Here is a 15,317-nt window from a genome sequence, read left to right as displayed (position 1 = left end):
TATATATATATATATATATATTTATTGTGTGTGTGTGTGTGTGTGTGTGTGTGTGTGTGTGTGTGTGTGTGTATATATACATACAGTCATTTTATCCTCATTATTTTCCAAATCAGTTAGCTGTCTATATAAACTTGTTATGAAGCAATAATAATATTCATGTAAAGGAACATTTTGTTCTCTGTGAAAGAGGTCCCTGTGTTCCCATGCCAAACAGCATCTCACTGGCTGCGATCGCCTCTGCCTGATTGACAGGCAGATGTGGTTGCAGGCCGATAGGGGGCGTGCCAACGGCATTACAATGCCATTGGAGGGTCGCTGTCTGGAAAACGGAGACGTGTCCGGACCATTGGGGGGAGCGGGCCGTGGCGGCTTTGTGACATCACACGCAGCCACTGCAACCTGGAAACAGCAGGTGGCTCCCTGGCAGTGTGCAGGAGCTGCACAGGTAGGGAGCAACTCACCAAGTACAAAAACATTGCCGCCATGCAATGCTTTTGAACCTGTGCGGTTATGTGGTAGGGCCAGACATGCAGGGCGGACTAGCCCTGTGCCCCCCCCCCCCCCCCGCATGTCTGTGAAAGTGATCGTAGATGTGCTAAATTCAGAACATCTACGATCAACTCTGAATTATCCCCTTAATTTGGCTTTGCACTTCATATGTAGTACACCAAAAAACTCAACCAATCTCCTTCTATATAGTGTATCTTTACAACTATAATTACATCAACACTTTAGTACATATAAAATAACTAAAATAAAAGAGATATAAACTGGGTTCAGGTGTGCATATAATACACACACCAAAATGTAAATATCTTAAAGAAATGTTTTAAGAATTAATAAAAACATTAGTAATGTGATGAATCAATCACTAATATACTTTTGCTGATGCAGAGTTGTACTTGGTGGCGACAGTGATTGTGACAATGTAACATCAATCATTACAAAAGTATACACAATGTTTCTGGCAAACTGACTTAGTTTGTATTTCATTGGATATCTGGCTACTTTACACATGCTTTGCAGTGTGTACAGTACATGCTATTTTCAAGTACCCGTAACCTAACCAACTATTTTTAATTTATTTTACTCTACAAGTAAATTAGTTGTATTATCTCTATTAATATCACTTAAGCAGACATTTCAGATGCTGGTAAATCTTTGTACATGAACATATCTATTGTACTTATAAAACATTCATCTCCGGCATTATGAATCATCTTAAAAGTTAAACATACACAATCAATCAAATTATATATATATATATATATATATATATATATATATATATATATATATATATATATAAATAAATAACATGCATACCTTGTGGCTTCACTATACATTTATAGCAGGTTAGGGGGTACTTTGGACAAATATACTGTACATTAGGATGGAGAACTTGGCAAAATATTTTCCAGCATTGCAGGGTATATATTAAAGAGTGGTTGACAAACCATACTCTTAGTTTATACAGACATATGTCTGAATACATTATAGTCATTATAAACAGCTAATGCGGACACTCACCGTTTCTTCTGTTCTGGATGCACGGAAAATGCAGAATTTACCTGTGAGAAAAACATGGATATATTAATTTTAAAAAGGATAAACTGCATAATTCTGAGCTAAAATAAGTGCTCTTTTTAAACAAGAAATGCTATAAAAAATAAAAATTCATAAAATGATGAAGGGAATATTTTGATTATAAATATTACAAGTTTACTAAAACATTCCTTTAAATACATTAATGCAGAGTTTATAAATATATTTAAAGACAAAGGGAGAAATAAGGCACTCACAGACTTCAGCAAAACTGTATGTATTCACATTCAGTGCCATAATAGGGTTCGATACTGCCCTATGCCAGCCCAAACCCCTAAGCGCATGACATTATGACATCACACAGTGGGGGCAGTACCACCAAGCACCTGGATTTGCAGCATCACTCAGAGCATCCAAGCAGCTGTTCAAATTGCAGGGTAACTGCCTGGTGGGTCCAAAGGATGCTCAGGTTATTCAGGTGGCAGTGTGTCTAGCAAAAAGCAGGGCCCATGCACAACCCTAGATATTTGTGAAGGCACACATGAATTTATTCCAAAGTGTGTGAATTTATAGCATAAAATGGTAGTGTTTGCAAAGTACTGTACACAATACTTTCGTTCAAAGGCAGGTCAATATATGTAACCTACTCTTAGTCTCTCTATCCTGGTGGAATTATGGGATTATGCAATAGCTAGGGTCTCCACCCAAGATACTATTCTCTTGAGGGATAACTAAAGCTTACTTGGGGAATCCTTAATAAACACTTTGCTGCCATTAATGACGTATTGAGCATGCACTACTATTCAATATAAATACAATACACACTCACTAGAATAACCAACTCTAGTTACCCAAAAGGATTTCTTTTGTTTTCTAGAACTCTTCATCTCAAGATTTGTGCAAAGCATCCCCTCAAAGGTAAGTCTAGTGGTAAACTTAACAATCTAACGTTGTTTTATGACAACAGTATAATCAGCAATTTTTACATACAGTACTGTATGACATTTGTTGTAAAATTCAGTATTTTATCCACAAACTACTGACACTAATATATTTCATTAACAATTTATTTCCTTAATAACCAAGAAGGTCTACAAATTCAGATATCTTCCCAATCACAAACTAGAACTCAGGGTTAAGTATACAGGTTAAGCATCCCTTATCCAAAATGACACATATATTATATATTATTGTTTGTGTGTCCATTATTGTTGGTGTGTCCTGAGGAAGAGGCGGAGGCCTCAAAACATGTTGATGTAAACACTAAACTGCATTGTGATGTGTCCCTGGGAGTGCCGTGCTATCTTGGAGGAGTGTATATATATATATATATATATATATAATATAATATAATATAATATGCATATATGTAACGGTCATTACCTCAGTAGGGGAACCAAAAATGTGTGATTTTTTATTTTGGATAAGGGATACTCAACCTGTACCATGTTACCATTTAATTAAATTCCGGGATAGTTTTTTTTTGTACCTTATTTAAACTGCTGGGACTTGAATTATCCCCATTACCTTAATCTAGGAGTTACAGTATGTCCCTATTTACTATTCAACACCCACTAGGCACAGGATGCAGCTGCATATGGCACCAAGCTTTAAGGGAGCAGCCTCCCGCCACTGCTGTGCTGTTTGTTCCTGTGAACTGTCTGTCACCTGCTGCTGCCCTTCTGGTATCACTGACTGATTCTGACTGGTACTTCGGCAAGATTGGATGAGGAGCGGGGAGGGGGGGTATTCTAGCATCACCCCATCTATAAATTGAGCTCACCTCAGAATATACATCTGCTACAGGACTGGGCACTCTGACAGGGTGACCTGGTGCAAGCAAGACAGTTCTCTATGTGAAGAGTGAAACTGACTATGGTACAGGGAGAAGTTTCCCATAATGACATGATAGGCATTGAGCAGACTGACAGGTAGTGGTAAAGAGGGCAAATTCTAGACCCACCCACATAACCTTCAGTGCTTCCCTATCTAATTATATCCTCTGTAGAGTATTCATAACATCACATATCTTGTCTTTCTTTAGTCTCACACCCTCCTGACACTTGGCCAACTTTGTGGGGTATCATCATACAACCCATTAAGAACCTAGCAATCTGGTGGACCATTATGCAATAGGTAGCATCAATCCTTGTGTATCTATGCCTATTTCCCTATAGATTGTAAGCTTGCGAGCAGGGCCTTCCTACCTCTATATGTTTGTTTTACCCAGTTTTGTTCTATTACTGTTGTTCTAATTGTAAAGCGCAACGGAATATGCTGCGCTATATAAGAAACTGTTAATAAATAAATAAATAATAAATGGTACCCAGGGCTATGCAGCCATGTAGAGTGCTGCACGTGAAGGGTGCCATCTTGACTGCTAGCTGACCGCTGCTGCTTTCCAAGATGTACTCACACCCCTGCCTAACTTCCCGCAGAGGGAGCCCGGACAGTGGGGTGAGGTGAGTTGGGAGCCAGGGAGGGAAAGCACTGTGACAGGGTTGCACGCTGTGGGCGCTATCTTTCTGCTGGAGCCCACCCCCTCATTCAGGTCATTACCTTAGAATCTGCTGCCCCTTTCCCCTCACCACATTAGGGAAGCTAGCAGTCATAATAATTTACCATTTAGCTGATGATTTTTGCCTTTAAAACTGTTCATATAGTTGCTTTTTTCATTTTTTTATTTAATATATTTTCAAAAGCAGTTTTTATATTTTAATATTACACTATGCATATCTGCAGAACAGATCTCATCAAAAACTGGGGGACACTGTGTTGCGGCGTGGTTGCATGTGACCTGACCATGCCAGTTAAGAGGTGAAAATAATTCTATCCATTTTGTAATTACCTTAGACCAACTGTCACTCTCCATGGAAACCTTTAAATCATCACACAGCTAACTGCATTATGGACACTCCTACAATTAACCGCCTACTAGTTATAAACACTGCATTATCAATAAAATTCATATATACTTATATAATTATTTTTTGCAACACCACACCACATTTTTAATCACCACCACACCACAAGATAACCACCACCACCACCACCACCACAAGGAGTTACATGCTGTATATTTATTTTTCCTTTTTTTATCATGCCAAGGGATTCACTGACATTTCCACTTCAGTGTATTATGGTTTTTGCTAGAGATGTGTGGTGGACACTTTTCGGGTTTTGTGTTTTGGTTTTGGATCTGGATCTCCGCTCGTGTTTTGGATCTGGATTGGTTTTGCCAAAACCACCCTTTCGTGTTTTAGTTTTGGTTTTGGATCTGGATGATTTTTGAAAAAAACATAGCTAAAATCACAGAATTTGGGGGTAATTTTGATCCTACGGTATTATTAACCTCATTAACATTAATTTCCACACATTTACAGACTATTCTGAACACCTCACAATATTGTTTTTAGGCCAAAAGGTTGCACTAAGGTAGCTGGATGACTAAGCTAAGCAACAAAAGTGGGCGGCACAAACACCTGACCCATCTAGGAGTGGCACTGCAGTGGCAGATAGGATGACACTTTTAAAAACTAGGTCCCAAAGAGCACATAATGCAAAGAAAAAAAAGAGGTGCAAGATGGAATTGTCTTGGGGCCCTCGCACCCACCCTTCTGTTGTATAAACAGGACATGCACACTTTAGCAAACCAATCATTTCAGCGTCAGGGTCTGCCACATGACTGTGGCTGAAATGATTGGATTGTTTGGGCTCCCACAAAAAAAGAAGCAATTAATCCCACCATCAAAAAAGAAACAATTTCTCCTTGCACAAACTGGCTATACAGAGGCAAGATGTTGTTCTCATCCTTTGATTCCTCACCCCTTTCAGTGCATACATCTTCTTCCACACAGAGTATTAATTAATCTCCACTGGAATCCAACATCACAGGTCCCTGTGCACTTTCTGGAGGCAATTGCTGGTCAATGTCTCCCTGAAGGAATTTATAATTCATTTTGCTGAAAATTATCTTCTCCACATTTTGTGGAAGTAAACTCCTATGCTGATTGCTGTTTAGGTTACCGGCGGCACTAATCACTCTCTCGGAGTACACACTGGAGGAGGGCAACTTAGGTAAAATAAAGCCAGTTTGTGCAAGGGCCTCCATATTGCCTTTTTCCTGCCACTATACATTCCCCACTGAAAGGATTGGTGAGATCACAGCTACCGGTAAGTGTGAGACTGTTCATTACACAGAGACATTAACACCTCACAGTGAGCAGATTAGAAATGGAATGGTTGGGTTACATCCTGTCTTGGAAATAGTAACTCCCAATGGGAGAACCGATAGTCAGGGAGTAACCCTCACCAGGAATAATGCAATGTATTGCCCGTGGTCCAGATCAGAACTGTGGTCAATCATTTCAGAATTCCCCGATCCCCAGAAGTATTTAGCCAGATGTCAGAAGTTCATCAGGGACCTGGGTAATGCCCATGAACCGACAAACAAAGATTGGCGGACACTCTTGAAAGCGTGCCTACCCCCTAATATTGACACCAAAAAATTTTTTTATTACGGATTGTAAATTAGAGTCGGATGGTCCTATGACTAACGAACACAATCAGGAGAACGTGGAACGAATTTACATGCAACTAGAGTTGTATTTCCCCACTACTGGTAAGTGGAGAAAAATTGTCTCCATAAAACAGAGATAAAATGAAATGACATCTGAATATTTCCATAGGGCTTTGCAAATAATGGCTAGATACACTGGGGTATCGGATATAGGGAACGATGAGAATTACAGGGAGGTGGCTGTCTCTGTGCTAATGGACGGCCTCAATGAGGCATTGAGGGACAGGATGCAAACATCTGTGCCTAATTGGAGAGGGGTCACAGTAGCTTATCTTAAATAGTACGTTATTGAACAACACAAGAATATTGCTATGCGCAGAGAACAACAGGACGAGAGGTTGAGGACGGTAAGTATACAGGCACATACAGTAAAGACTCATCAGCCCAAACCCCAGACCCCTAATGGTAAATCAAGGTTAATAATATGTTACACTTGTAGGAAGGAAGGGCATTTTGCAAGAGATTGTAGGAGTAGTAGGATACATAGTCAATATAGACTCCCTAGACAGAAAACACAAGCCACATTATTAAACACATAGACGGGACCAAGGGACATATAGTAAGGAATCATGAGCCATATAGAAAACACAGATTAAGTTAATGGGAAGAACGGAATATATGCAACATTACCCTTTGACAAAACTTGCTGGGGTTAAGATGGGGCCTCTAAACTTTTGCTTCTTTCTCTAGCAGAAATGGCCCCTGATTAACTTAACAGGAGCTTTGTTAGATATGATATACATATAATGTGCTCCCGATCAGGAAGTGCAAAGTATGTTAGTCACCCACCATGACTAATGTTGCATTTCACTGTTCTAGATTCATGTCCATCACAGGTAGAGGAAATTATCTCACAGATACCGGGTTCTCTATGAATTTAGGATGAACAGGACACTGGATTGATGTCTGGGATAGTCCCAGTAGAGATACAACACACATAGAATTTTTTTAGGGGAGTAGACCAAGTAGAAAAGTAATTCCCCATAGTGCCCAATCCAGTTGTCAAATTTTATAAAATCCTCTTTGCCTCTACAAACTTATCTGTTATTAACCTCAATGTGATTTTTCTTAAACAGTTTCCTCTTCATCTCTTACGTTCACCTACAGGAGGGTACAATACATGGACCCAATTACAGTTCAAACACCACATGCATACTCGGTCCTTCAGAGTGCTGCCCAAACCCAGTATATCTCACCAGCACAATGACACCAGTATTACTGCAGTGTGCCTGGTCATGCACAAAGGGTGGAGAATGAGAATACTGGTGAAGGGAGACTGTGTGCAGACACCGATATGTATGATGGTGTGACAGCCTGATGGTGAACACAAACCTGACAATTTCTTTTTTTATTATTTCCCCTCTTTTCGCTTTCCACAGATGTTCTACTTCACACAACTGATAACACACATCAGCTAAATTGAAAGGCAAAATTTGTGTTCCCTACAGGAAAAGGTGGTCTGGAAGTCGAAGGGGTATGGTTAGGAGTCCCTAGGACTCTGGAGAGAAGGACAAGGTAAGCCAGTGGCCCCAGAGCATATCTTCCAAGTCTAGCTGAGGCGGCACATGGTCTGACTCATCTGGGCAAAGAGGGTATGTGCAAGCTGGTAAGAGCCTACTGGAGTACGCCAGGATTCTCTTCTCATGCAGGTAAGAGAGCAATGACATGTCTTACTTGCTTGAGGAAGAATACTGGTAAGACAATACCAACAGAGCCATCCCATATCCCTCCTACAGATGGACCTTTTCAGGTAATACAAATCAACTTCATACAGTTACCACCCTGTAGGAATTTGAAATATATGTTAGTATGTACTGATGTGTTTTCCAACTGGGTAGAAGCGTTCCCTGCTGCCACAAATACTGCCACGTTCACTGCAAAGAAAATTGTGCAGGAATTTGTGTGCAGATATGGTATCCCTAGAATGATTGAAAGTGATAGGGGTACCCACTTTACAGGTGAAGTCTTTCAGATCATGTGCAAACTGATGGGAATTAATAGCAAGCTACATACTTTGTACCGGCCACAGGCGAGTGCAAAGGTGGAGAGAATGAATAACACTATTAAGAACAAGCTGAGCAAAGTGATGGCTGAAACTGGATTGTTATGGCCAGAAGCTTTGCCACTAGTGTTGTACAGCATCAGAACCACTCCCAGGTCAGCGCTTAACTTATCACCCTTTGAAATTCTTTTTGGTCGACAACCCCATGTAATGATAGACCCCCAGGATGATTTGAAATGCAATAATGAAATATCTGTGAAATATTTGGTTAGGATGAGCTGGCAGCTGAGAAATCAACAAAGAAATCTAAAGCTGGTGATTCCTAACCTAACGAACAGTAATTGTCATGACATTGAGCCTGGGGATTATGTGATGATACGAAATTTCTACGCTCAGTTTGCCTCATAGACAGGTGGGAAGGACCATACCAAGTCTTGTTAACCAGTACAACAGCACTAAAAGTCGCCAAAAGAGAGACTTGGGTCCACTCGTCTCACTGCAAGAAGGTCGCTGACCCGGAGAAAACTCATGACAAAGAGCAAGGTGACGAGAACCTCATATCACTAGAGTCTATTCCAGGAAAGCTGAGAGGCAGGACTGTTGAACGGCACCTGAACACGGAGAGCAACAAGATCAAGGACGGTTGTCGCACAATTTTCTTTTTTTCACCCCCCCTGCATTTTCCTTCTTTCCCCTAACGAAATGGATCTATCACGAGAGACTGCGTTTCGTGTTCTGCTAGTAATATTGTTAATGCTCAGGACAATTTGTTTTGGTGAGGGTCCCAGAGAGGTCGAGCAAGGATCTGGAATGGGTTCTGATGGTGAGTACGAATTTGTAGGATCTCAGGAGCAGCACATCACTCGAGTAATGGCTTGTATCAGTAAGCACTCTGGTAGTCATGGAGCTTGGAGGCCATGTGAGGGGTTATTGTCTGATGAATATTGTATTTTAAGGAATTGTGAGAACATAGTCGAAGATGGGAGCATCCAGAGGTGTCAGTCCAATATCAATATCGACTTGGACTGACATCCGTTGAGTGATTACCACTCATTAGTGGGTAAGGTCTTAAACCAGACATAATGCTGGGTGTGCTCACAGGTACCTCAAGGACAGAGTAAGTCAGGATTAGTTCCATACCCTTTAGCAATAGATGAGGTACTCAAATTACGGGGTGGGAGACCGGTGGACAAGAAATTCAATATATCTAGGCTCCCTAGCTTGAAGCTCCACCAGTACAACGTAGATAGGTCCCTGTTGTGTTTTAATATTTCCAATTTCCGAAAACCAGGAAATTGGGAAGTGACGTGGAATAACCAGACAAAGACCTTTTCATACAGAGCTGATAGGATTCCTATCGACTCTGAACTTGTACGCAAGATAGACAACAGTAAAAAGTATTTTCGGTACCGGTATACACGTGGAAGCAAAACCATGTGGGTTGGAAAGGTATAGCAGGGGTATTGTGCCCACATCATCCAGCCTCATACTTGTACTGAACAAATGAGAGAACTAGGGATTGGTTTCTTTACATGGAAAGTTTGCAATATGGTGATGTTACATTTTGTCCCCTATGTTCTCCCAGATGATGCCTATTTCATATGTGGGAGGAAAGCGTACAAGTGACTAACTCCGAGCTCTGAGGGATTGTATTACATTGGGAGAGTACTACCAGAGGTCATGACCATAACCCACGATAAAATGAAAGACGTTCACCGCAGCGCTCAGACTCAATAAACTCATACCCACTATGAACACATCATCAAGAGACACCTCATAGATAGGGCAGAGCACACAGCCTCTGATTTGATCCATGAAACCACCGGGATTCAGTTCCTTCTCGCATTAGATATCACCCGTACTGCCAGAGGAACTATAAATTATAGGTACATCCATGCGCTAGCGAACTTGATAGATAATATCACTGAGATGTATGATGACACCTTCAGGTATACAGGAAGGGAGTTACAAGCTTACAAGAAGGAGCTGGTCCAGCATAGAATGGTCCTTAATTACGTTACAGCTGTGACGGGTGGGTACTGCGTTACCCTGGCAACTCAATATGGCGTGAAGTGTTGTACATATATCACGAATAGCACTGACGACCCCATGGAGATCATTGATCAAAGGATGGACGAGATCTTGCAGTTGAAGTGGGAGTTTCGGAGGAGACACAATCTTACCTTGACGGCTGTGGGTAATGAATTGACCGGCTGGGTCTCATGGTTAAACCAACTCAAATGGTTTTCTGGATTAGGAGAGTGGGTGCAGAATGTAATTGCAAGCATAGGAAAGTTTCTCCTGTGTATCCTGGGTGTCGTCATAATTATTGGTTTGGTACTTAGGTGTGCTCGAATTCTGACGCGGCGCAAGCAAAGCACAAAGTTGATGAGTCTAAGGAGCAAGGGCGTTGTTACAGCAGCAGATTTGGTTTATGATCCATCCATAGAGACAGTATTATGATAGGGATTGCAAATGAATTTCATGACCTGTTTCTTTCACCATTTTTCTCTGTTTCCCCGTTTTACCCAGAAAACATCCAACTGGAAAAGACGTCAGCCATACCCAATGTTTATGTGAATGCATTTTTATATATATATATGTGTCTAATCTTCATCTCTGCAACCCTCAGTTAATGGCACACATAGTCGACAGGTGTTATCCACATATACAAGCACTCACATATGTTCCCCCTCCATGTATCATCTACTAAATGTGCTCCCCATTTGTTGGTACTAGAATCTGAAGAGGCGAGGGTTGAAAGCCTTTGCCTGAATGAAGCTCGGTAGTGTTTGTTTGCCCAAGTACAGACCCTTAATACGGGATAATAAGGATTTAATGTATACTTTGCAACACCTCGAAGCTTACTTAGAACATTTACGGCACGATGATACATGCCCCTCAGACATTGATTCATACATACATGCTTTTTACTATCTCACTAGGCAATACATTTCCCACCTACAACTCTACCCCGATCATCCAAACTTATATATATATATTGTGTAGATAATATTTTCTGTTTAGTAGTTAAGTGTGCAGTTATTGATGACTGCCAAAGGGTAGACTGTCGAAGTCGAAAATATTACAGCCATACACATCACGGACAAACTACACAGATGGCCTCCGTGCACGTACTTGTTCTGCCGTGCGTGCGCATAATCGCAATTTGCGTATGACCGCTCACGTGGTCCTGCGTATTAGCGCGTGGTATGAGTAATTATGGTAGCATTGGTACTCGCATGGAAAAGCTACAAAGACATATCTCATATTTAATCCACATAGTGCACAATGTACACATAGCCCACACACACCAAACCAGCAAGTTATACTTGTTTAAAAGGTGCAACAACAAAGGGATTAACCTTTACAGGATATGAGGGGACAGCATTAGGTTATAAGGTGGTGTTTGATATCCAACTGTAGGGTATTTTAAGGGCAACATTCCGGTAGCAGTTTGCAGAAAATAGCACGGTACTGCACATAGTTATGCACAGGAATAGGATATTAATATTATACTGTGTTTACTGTACTTTGATATTTGGCGGGAACCCAATGAAGACCAACTGCAAGTACACCTGGACCATAAATTGCCCACCTATTCAAACCGACCTATGACCTCTCCTGTACTGTAAATGACCATCCCAGTGACCAATAGACAAATAGATTAAAGTTTCCATTGTGTTAGGTTTTGGACAAATGTATAAAAAGCCAGCTTCAGGCCCGGTCACTCACAATCTCTGAAGGTCACATACCTTGATGACTGAGGACCGGACCAGGAAGCGCAGGCGAACAAACGTATGTACCATTGACTGTAGCCCTTTTTCTCTTATTGTATTGCATTATTGTTGTAACCCCCTGCTAGTAAAATAACCGTTGGTGGGTTAAACCCCAACATAGTTTTGAAATACAATTTGGTGTCATGTCCCATTTCCTGCTAAAGGTTTAAGGTATATTTCTATCACACATGTATCTGCATTGAGCTAACAGCGTGTCTGTGTGTGTGTATGCACTGCGTGTACTTTGTACATCCATCGCGGCGTGTGTACGCAAAGTGCGTACACGGTACGGCTCTTGTACGCTAACTGGGTAAAAAGTACGTAGGGTAAGGATTAATTACAGCGGCCGCAGTGGCTCGAATTTAAGTGTATTAAGGTATTGCTTTTTGTCCTGTAAAATAATCAGCATTCACAATGTGTTATTACAACAGGCATTGCATCATGCTTGTGACATCACCGACCCTCCCTCAGGATCTGGGTGGGAAATTGTGAAGTCTACTGTGGTGAGTACAGGGACCGTAAATAATGTCTATATTGTTTCATAGTTTTAAGCCTCGATAAAGGGGTATAAGCTCCCCAAAACATTGAATATGACAGTGAATGGCGTAATTTGTTAAAACTGACCTGTAAAGTGCCACCCCTGTCTTGTGCATTTAATATATATATATATAAGATACTTTTCACCGGCAGCACTCAATAAGGATAGAAATGAGTTCTGGTAAAAGAACGGGGTTCTGCACCCTGCTGAAAATGCTTATAATACAGCATTGAAATGTTGGTCACTTAGCTGACCCTTGTCCTTATTGAGTGCCGCCAGTGAAAAGTATTAAATGCTCTAGTCACTTGGATATGTATGCAGAGGGCACCAAACTAATGGCTTGATCGTTATGAATTTATATTGAGGAGTGCCTGTTTCTGCTCAAATCATTTGCCTATTTGAATGATCAATATATGGATCTTCAGGAACATGAGGGGAAAAATATAATTTATTATGAGGTTCGTATTTAAGTTTGAATGTAATAATTATATTTGAATGTAATAATTAAAAAAAAATTCCACCCATTTTCAGGCATAAGAAATTAAGGAACTGGAGTGGTTAATTGCTTATTTTTCTTAATTGTGTACATTACTAGGCAATTACAAAGCCAAGTTTCCTTAATCTATGAGCATTTTTCTTTAATTGGTTAGTTAAACTTTGCAAGCTAATTAATTGCTTACACATAAATTAACTAGCAATTAGCAATTACATAAGAAAATCTACCTGATACTTAGGAAATATTTTTTTCCCCTCATTAATAGGGATATATCTCACCATCTGGAAAGTCTATTTTCAGGCAGGTGCTGCCTTCTGTTTAAATACTTTAAGACTAAATGCTTTAGAGGAGTAGAGTTAAATCTTTAAACTTAATTGTATATAGCAAATATAAAAAGTGTTACTTGATACAGCTGCCTAGTTTACATGTTCCATCCCAAGGGAGGTAGATATCTCATATTAAACATAGTTTAACAAATGTGTCATCAAGTTACTTAATGTAATCCTCTTTCTCAGGCACAAATGTAAAACGTATTTGTTTATATTAAAGTTGACTTTCATTACACCATAAAAGTTAAGAATTAAATGCATCAAAATAAACTGTGTATCAGTAACAAATCAACCGAATACTGTTTATTTACATATATAACAAACTGTTACCTGAAATAAAAAAAAATATTAACTTATATCTATAACAAGCAAAAGTCGAGCAAAAATTTATAAACTAAGGATATTTGGCAATAATTGTAATGTTTATGACCACCTAAAATGTATTATCTAGGAGCTGATGTGCCTCCCAGTAGTCATTCTCTGGCACTGTACCTTTACAAATGTTTTCGTGGAGGGGGTAGGACAGCCTGTATGTAATTATTGGGGAAATATACTTTAGTATTGTTTGTGGGGGTTTTTTATGTCATCTATTACAATGCAATAAATGTTAAAATTTTATAAGCATTAAGGAGGTTGAACCTTTTGGCGCAAGGAAAGAACTCACCTACAACAACCTAGTCAGAAAATGTGGATATATTGATTGACTCTTCTTAAATTGGGAGAACCATACCTAATTAAACATTATATTTTATAGAACCCCCTAGCACTCTAGATTATTTAAATCCTTATACCTCTTTGCAATGAGTTAATAGGACTTTATTCCATTACTATGAAACCGACAGACATTGGGATTATAAATGAATGTCTAAGGCTAATAACACATTGATTGAAGTATTTATTTTGTCCAGTTCACTATACTGTACATGACAATAAACACTGTGTTGGGTTTTTCATGTATCCCTTTCTGAGTATCCTGAGGAACACTTACCAGAAGGCTAGAAAGCCACCAGTGCAATCTACAATCACTAAAGGATAATGGTGCAATATTACCCAAGACTCAATTATATTCAAGAATTGGTGAGCATATATTATACTGAGTGTATGTTTTTGTACACATGCAAATTACACCATATAACTTCAGATTACAGTTTGGAGAAGTGCTGGAACAACCTCCATTTGATCCCGCTATCTTCAAGGAACTTATTGGTTTAATTTCAAAATTTCAAGCTGCATACTCCTAACCTCCACTGGACCCTTTTCATTGGCCCAAGTGACAGTCACTTCTCATATATTTGAAAATGCCTTTTCAGGGATTACATAAATAATGAATATTAAAGCTCTTTAAAAAAAAATAATAATAATTGAACCCAGCACAGGCATTTCAATTGGTAAATTAAAACTAGTGCAGACTGTGTCTTACTGGTTAAATAACTTATGCCTAATGGTGTGAATTACTTGTTATCAAACTGTAGACTTTAAAGCAATGATAGAATAACTTTACCCCATAAGGTGCAGTGAGCTAAGAGTTGTAGACTCAATGGCTTAAGCCATGAGTGGGAACAAGTCATGTCTTGTACTGCAGTGTGTAAATATAGAGGTGAAACTGACTGTGGACTACATTCTGAGGTAGCTGGCTGTAGAGAAAATCCCTTTCAGAAGTTATCAGCATGCTGTGAGAAAGGGGGCAGATGGAGGTGCTGCTGAAGAGGCAGTGTAAATGAGAAAACTGTTAGCCAATAACCTAAAGCTAAGACACAGACCAAGATTGAGTAGTATGATACCACATACTTAACAGAAAGAGAACTGTCCAGTGTATGAAGGTGCGTATAAAGAAGTCTGAATATGTCTGGAACAGGTCTGTCTGCAATTTGTAATTACAAAATAATTTAACAAATACACTGTGTAGTAGAGCCATTAGACATATTGCCTACCTCATACTTAAGAGACTTTTCAGTGTTGCTTAGTTACCTCATTCTGCATGCACCAAACAAATGCAAATGAGACAATGAACAAAAAACAATTTACACAGTAGAGCAAAACAAAAAT

General features: G+C 39.7%; 1 long non-coding RNA gene across 4 annotated transcripts in view; it reads right to left on the bottom strand.

Moving 5' to 3' along the window:
- Positions 1–15,317, bottom strand: part of LOC134983737 (uncharacterized) — a 1,747,570-nt gene that overhangs the window by 1,228,774 nt on the left and 503,479 nt on the right. For all 4 annotated transcript variants that reach the window (XR_010191680.1, XR_010191685.1, XR_010191689.1 and 1 more), the window contains exon 5: positions 1,534–1,574. This is a non-coding gene — a long non-coding RNA (uncharacterized LOC134983737). The remainder of the gene's footprint in view (positions 1–1,533; positions 1,575–15,317) is intronic.

Source organism: Pseudophryne corroboree, chromosome 1 (genome assembly GCF_028390025.1).
Source record: "Pseudophryne corroboree isolate aPseCor3 chromosome 1, aPseCor3.hap2, whole genome shotgun sequence".
NCBI lineage: Eukaryota > Metazoa > Chordata > Amphibia > Anura > Myobatrachidae > Pseudophryne > Pseudophryne corroboree.
This window is presented reverse-complemented; position numbering and strand designations above follow the sequence as displayed.